Source organism: Microcaecilia unicolor, chromosome 13, assembly GCF_901765095.1.
Source record: "Microcaecilia unicolor chromosome 13, aMicUni1.1, whole genome shotgun sequence".
In the NCBI taxonomy this organism is placed as follows: domain Eukaryota; kingdom Metazoa; phylum Chordata; class Amphibia; order Gymnophiona; family Siphonopidae; genus Microcaecilia; species Microcaecilia unicolor.
Genome location: NC_044043.1, coordinates 45,795,889 through 45,802,599, shown reverse-complemented (window position 1 = coordinate 45,802,599; position 6,711 = coordinate 45,795,889).

Below are 6,711 nucleotides of genomic sequence, written 5' to 3'. Positions count from 1 at the left end.
CCAAAAGAAGTGTATAAATCAACTAGAGCTGTACTGAATAGCATATTTTACTATTTGGCTGAATAAGAATAATGAAAAATATTGTTTGACTGAATACAAATACAAATAATAGGCATTGAGCTTTAACATAACAAATAATTGAAGAAGCAATGTGAATCACTACTACTACTACTATTTAACATTTTTAAAGCACTACTAGGGTTACGCAGCGCTGTACAATTCAACATAGAAGGACAGTCCCTGCTCAAAGAGCTTACAATCTAAAGGACAAATGTACAGTTAGTCAAGTAGGGGTCATCAAATTGGGGCAGTCTAGATTTCCTGAAAGGTATAGAGGTTAGGTGCTGAAAGCAACACTGAAGAGGTGGGCTTTGAGTAAGGATTTGAAGATGGGTAGGGAGGGGGCTTGGCATAAGGGCTCAGGAAGTTTATTCCAAGCATAGGGTGAGGCGAGGCAGAATGGGCGGAGCCTGGAGTTGGCGGTGGTGGAGAAGGGTACTGACGGGAGGGATTTGTCCTGTGAGCAGAGGTTTCGGGCAGGAACGTAAGAGGAGATGAGAGTAGAGAGGTAATGAGGGGTTGCATACTGAGTGCATTTGTAGGTAAGAAGGAGAAGCTTGAACTGAATGCGGTATCTGATCGGAAGCCAGTGAAGTGACCTAAGGAGAGGGGTGATATGAGTATATCGGTTCTGGCGGAATATAAGACGTGCAGCAGAATTCTGAACGGATTGAAGGGGGGATAGGTGGTTAAGTGGGAGGCCAGTGAGGAGTAGGTTGCAGTAGTCAAGGCGAGAGGTAATGAGAGCATGGATGAGAGTTCGGGTGGTGTGCTCAGAGAGGAAGGGGCGAATTTTGCTGATGTTAAAGAGGAAGAAGCGACAGGTCTTGGCTGTGCTGGATATGCGCAGAGAAGGAGAGGGAGGAGTCAAAGATAACTCCGAGGTTGCGGGCAGATGAGACGGGGCAGATGAGTGTGTTATCAACTGAGATCGAGAGCGGAGGAAGAGGAGAAGTGGGTTTTGGTGGGAAGACGATAAGCTCGGTCTTGGCCATGTTCAGTTTCAGGTGGCGGTTGGACATCCATGCAGCAATGTCGGATAAGCAGGCCGATACCTTGGCTTGGGTCTCCGTGGTGATGTCTGGCGTGGAGAGATACAGCTGGGTGTCGTCAGCGTAAAGATGATACTGGAAACCATGGGATGAGATCAGTGAACCCAGGGAAGAGGTGTAAATTGAAAAAAGAAGGGGTTCAAGGACAGATCCCTGGAGAACTCCAACAGAGAGCGGGATGGGGGTCGAGGAGGATCCATGAGACTGTACTCTGAAGGTACGGTGGGAGAGATAGGAGGTGAACCAGGAGAGATCAAGTGTCTATTTCAGTGGGATTTAGATCCCCGGATAATTTGTATTTGAATTTAAAACACTATTCGGCTGAATACGAATAATATATTCAGGGCACTATTCGGGGCCGAATGAAATCAAATATGAATATTCAGTACAGCCCTAAAATCATCTGTTCTGCTCTATCTCCTGATAGGCTTTCTCTACTCAGGAGATTAGCATACAGTTAACCAGAGTATAGAACATCACTGCAGGGCCGCCGAGAGACTGAGCCGGGCCCGGGGCTTCGCTGCGCCCCCCCCCAGGACTGCCATCGCCCTGCCCCCACCCCTCAATTGCTACTGCTGTCGCCTCCCTCTCCTGCTCCCAGGCCGCCAGCGCCACAGTTCCCAGTCTCCACCTACCTACCCTCTGCTCCCTTCTGCCTGCCATCTAACCCCCTTCATTTAAATAATAATAAAAAATCTCTAAAGCAGCAGGCACAGCGCCTCTGTGTGAAAGCGGCAGATCGCCTTGGGCGGGCCTTCCCTCGCGGAAATAGGAAGTTACATTAGAGGAGGATGGGACACAGTGAGGACAGCCTGTCCGAGGCGATCTGCCGCTTTTGCAGAGAAGGTGCTGCGCTGCTGCTTTAGAGATTTATTTTAAATGCAGGGGGTCAGACGACAGACAGAAGGGAGCTGAGGGTAAGCAGGTGGAGATGGGACAGCGGTGCCAGCAGCCTGGGAGCAGGAGAGGGCGAGAGACTCTGGCGCTGGGCCCTCCTTGGTGGCCTGGGCCGGGGGAATTTTGCCCCCCCCCTCCCTCTCAGTGGCCCTGCATCATTGTGAAGACTCAGAACTCTTGAACCAAATCTTCTTTAATGCAAATAACTTACAGTTAGATGTGCTGAACAAAAGTCTGTACCTTACAGACTGGGAGTCTCACCCTATAACCAGGGAAGCTAGGAAATCTCAGCACTGGCTGATGAGTAGATGCCGTCAATACTTTAAATGGTAAAAACCTGGTGATTTACAGTAGCTTGAAGGAGAAGTAAGCAACATGGACAGCAAAGTTAGCTTACAGTTCTTATAAAACCATATTGCAGTCACACTCTCAAACCCCAAAGGGAGAGAAGAAGGCAGGGCTACCGCTCACATACATAGGAACAGGAGGCTAGCCAATAGGAAAAATCCCACAAGGCATAGGGAACATAATTAACATCTTATGTGGATGATGAAAACATTCTTCATAAGCCATATAATTTAGGGACTTTCACATATAAGGCAGGAAACTAGGACATTTAATTTTGCAAGTGTCTCATAATGCCTAAAAGATGTGGAGGGGCATAATCGAACGAAAACGTCTATCTCCATGGGCATTTATCTCCGAGAACGGGTCCGTGAAGGGGCGGACCGAACCGTATTTTCGAAAACAATAGACGTCCATGTTTTATTCGACAATTTGTGAGCTGGGCATTTTTGTTTTTCAGCGATAAGGGAAAATGAAAGCGCCCAGCTCAAAAACGAATAAATCCAAGGCATTTGTTCGTGGGAGGGGCCAGGATTCGTAGTGCACTGGTCCCCCTCACATGCCAGGACACCAACTGGGCACCCTAGGGGGCACTTTTACAAAAACAAAAAAAAGGTAAAAGAGCTCCCAGGTGCATAGCACCCTTCCCTTGTGTGTTGAGCCCCCCAAATCCCCCTCAAAACCCACTGCCCACAAGTCTACACCATTACTATAGCCCTAAGGGGTGAAGGGGGGCACCTACATGTGGGGACAGTGGGTTTGGGGGGGTTGGACGACTAAGCATTAAGCAGCACAATTGTAACAGGTAGGGGGGGATGGGCCTGGGTCCACCTGCCTGAAGTCCACTGCACCCCCTAACAACTGCTCCAGGGACCTGCATACTACTGCCAGGGAGGTGGGTATGACATTTGAGGGTGAAAATAAAAAGTTGTGAAACATCATTTTTTGTGGTGGGAGGGGGTTAGTGACCACTGGGGGAGTCAGGGGAGGTCATCCCCGATTCCCTCTGGTGGTAATCTGGTCATTTAGGGCACTTTTGGGGTCTTATTCGTGAAAAAACAGGGTCCAGGAAAAGTGCCCTAAATTCTAGCTACAAACGTATACTTTTTTTCCATTATCGGCGAAAGGCACCCATCTCTGTTCGGATGATAACCATGCCCCAGTCCCGCCTTCACCACGCCTCCGACACGCCCCCGTCAACTTTGTACGCTTCCGCGATGGAGTGCAGTTGAAAACATCCAAGTTCGGCTTTCGATTATACTGCGTTATTCGTTTTTGTGAGATAAACGTCCTACTCCCGATTTAGGTCGGAACTTGGGCATTTTTCTCGTTCGATTATAAGCAGGATAGGGTCTCATTTTCAAAAACAAAAAAATGTCCAAATAACATCATAAGGTGACAGAAGTTTTTCTCTCTAAAACGCCCAAGTTGCAATTTTCAACACCCCGATTTTAGATGTTTTGCTCCACAGTTTGTCTAAATTTCAAGGGGGCATGTTGGGGGGGGGGGGGTATTTTTTTGGCACATGGGTGGGACATGGATGGCACATAAAGACAGACATTTTTCTCCACTAATTGAACAAAATTAAAAAGTTTAGGGCCAAAATTAAGAAGTTTATGACTAGACTTGTTTCAATAATGATTAATTGCCAAAAAGGTATCCAAACTGAACAGATGACCACTGGAGCGATAAAGGTATACACCCCCTTACTCCCTCATTGGTCACTGACCCCATCTCACCCCCCAAAGCTGTGAAAGAAACAGTACATAAGAACATAAGAGTAACCATGTTGGGTCAGACCAATGGTCCATCTAGCCCAGTATCCTGTTTTCCAAACAGTGACCAAACCAGGTCACAAGTACCTGGCAGAAGCCCAATTAGCAGCAACATTCAATGCTACCAATCCTGGGGCAAGCAGTTGCTTCCCCATGTCTGTCTCTATAGCAGACTATTTTCCTCCAGCAATTTGTCTAAACCATTTTTAAACCCAGATACGCTAACTGCTGTAACCACATCCTCAGGCAGAGTTCCAGAGTTGAACTATTCGTTGAGTGAAAAATTATTTCCTCCTATTTGTTTTAAAAGTATTTCCATGTAACTTCCTCAAGTGTCCCCTAGTCTTTGCATTGTCCCCTAGTCTTTGTACTTTTGGAATGAGTAAAAAATCAATTTACTTCTACTAGTTCTACACCACTCAGGATTTTGTAGACCTCAATCATATCTCTCCTCATCCTTCCCTTTTCCAAGCTGAAGAGCCCTAACCTCTTTAGCCTTTCCTCATGCGAGAGGAGTTCCATCCCCTTTATCATTTTGGTTGCTCTTCTTTGAACCTTTCCTAATTCTGCTATATATCTTTTGAGATACAGCAACCAGAACTGAACGCAATACTCAAAGTGTGGTCACACCATGGAGCGATACAAAGGCGTTATAGTATTTTTGGTCTTATTCATCATCCCTTTCCTAATAATTCCTAGGATCTTGTTTGCTTTTCTGAGCACTGCCGCACACTGAGCAGAAGATTTCAGCGTATTATCTACAATGACACCTATATCTTTTTCTTGGGTGCTGACCCCCAAGGTGGACCCTAGCATAAGGTAACTATGATTTGGCTTATTCTTTCCAATGTGCATCACCTTGCATTTGTCCACATTAAATTTCATCTGCCATTTGAATGCCCAGTCTTCCAATTTCCTAAGGTCTTGCTGCAATATTTAACAATCTGCACATTTTAACAACCTTGAATAGTTTTGTCGTCTGCAAATTTAATCACCTCATTCGTCGTTACAATTTCCATATAATTAATAAATATGTTAAATAACAACGGTTCCAATATAGATCCCTGCGGCACTCCACTTTCCTCCACTGAGAAAAATGACCATTAACCCTACCCTCTGTTTTCTGTCCTATAACCAATTCCTAATCCACACCAGAACCTTGCCTCCTATCTCATGACTATTTAATTTTCTCAGGAGTCTCTCATGAGGAACTTTATCAAAAACTTTCTGAAAATCTGGATACTCTACAACAACTGGCTCACCTTTATCCATATGTTTCTTCATGCCTTCAAAGAAATGAAGCAAATTAGTGAGGCAAGATTTCCCTTGGCTGAACCTATGCTGACTCTGTCCCATTAAACCATGTTTGCCTATTTGTTCTGTAATTTTATTCTTTATAATTGTTTCCACTATTTTGCCCAGCATCGACATCAGGCTTACCGGTCTGTAATTTCCTGGATTACCTCCAGAACCCTTTTTAAAAATCAGCGTCATATTGGCCACCCTCCAATCTTCAGGTATTATGGACGATTTTAATGACAGGTTATATATTATGAACAGCAGATCAGCAATTTCATGCTTGAGTTCTTTGAATACCCTTGGATGTATGTCATCCAGTCCAGGTGATTTACTACTCTTTAATTTGTCAATTTGGCTCATTACACCTTCCAGGTTCACCAAGGTTTCTTTCAGTTCCTCCACATCATCACCATTGTAAACCATTTCCGGTACAGGCAGATCTCTTACATCTTCTTCTGTAAAGACAGAAGCAACGAATTCATCCAGTTTCTCCGCTATGGCCTTGTCCTCCCTGACCAGCCTCTATGACAGCTTCAGATGTTAAGGCCAGTTCTATTACAGCAGCAAGCAGGTTGCTGGAGTAGCCTAGTGGTCAGTGCAGTGGACTGTAGAGAAGGGGACCCAGGCCCATATCCTACTATAACTGGAACACTTGTGGTGGAAAGTATAAACTCTCCAAAACCCACCAAAAACCTACTGTACCTACATATAAGTGACACCTGCAGGCATAAGGGCTATTGTAGAGGTGTACAGATGGGTACAATAGGTTTTTGGTGGGTTTTGAAAAACTCACTATAAAATATAAGGTGGTAAGGTGAGATGTGTACCTGGGACCTTTTATTTGAAGTCCACTGCAGTGCTTCCTAGGTGTCCCACTGCTCTGTTGGGATGTCTGTGTGGTCAGTCTGCTAAGAATGCTGGCTCCTCCTACATCCCAATGGCTTGTTTTTGTATGTTTGTCCCTTGGATGTTTCTTTTTAATGTTCCTAAAAGATAGAAGCATTGAGCAAAAAAAATGTCTAGCAAATGGTCATTTTTGAAACAAAAAGTTGGATGTTTTTCTGGTTTGAAAATGGCTAAGTTTGCTATTGGATTTTTGGATGTTTTTTGCAAAACGTTCAAAGTCAGATTTAGACGTCATATCAGGAACAGGATTTCCTGTTCAAAAATACGTGAAATGGACATTCTTGCGCTGAAAATGTGCAAAATGAACATCCATTTCCAAAACGAAATGCCAAAAATATGAATGCCATAAAAGCAGGCACAAAAACATCTGTCTGGCA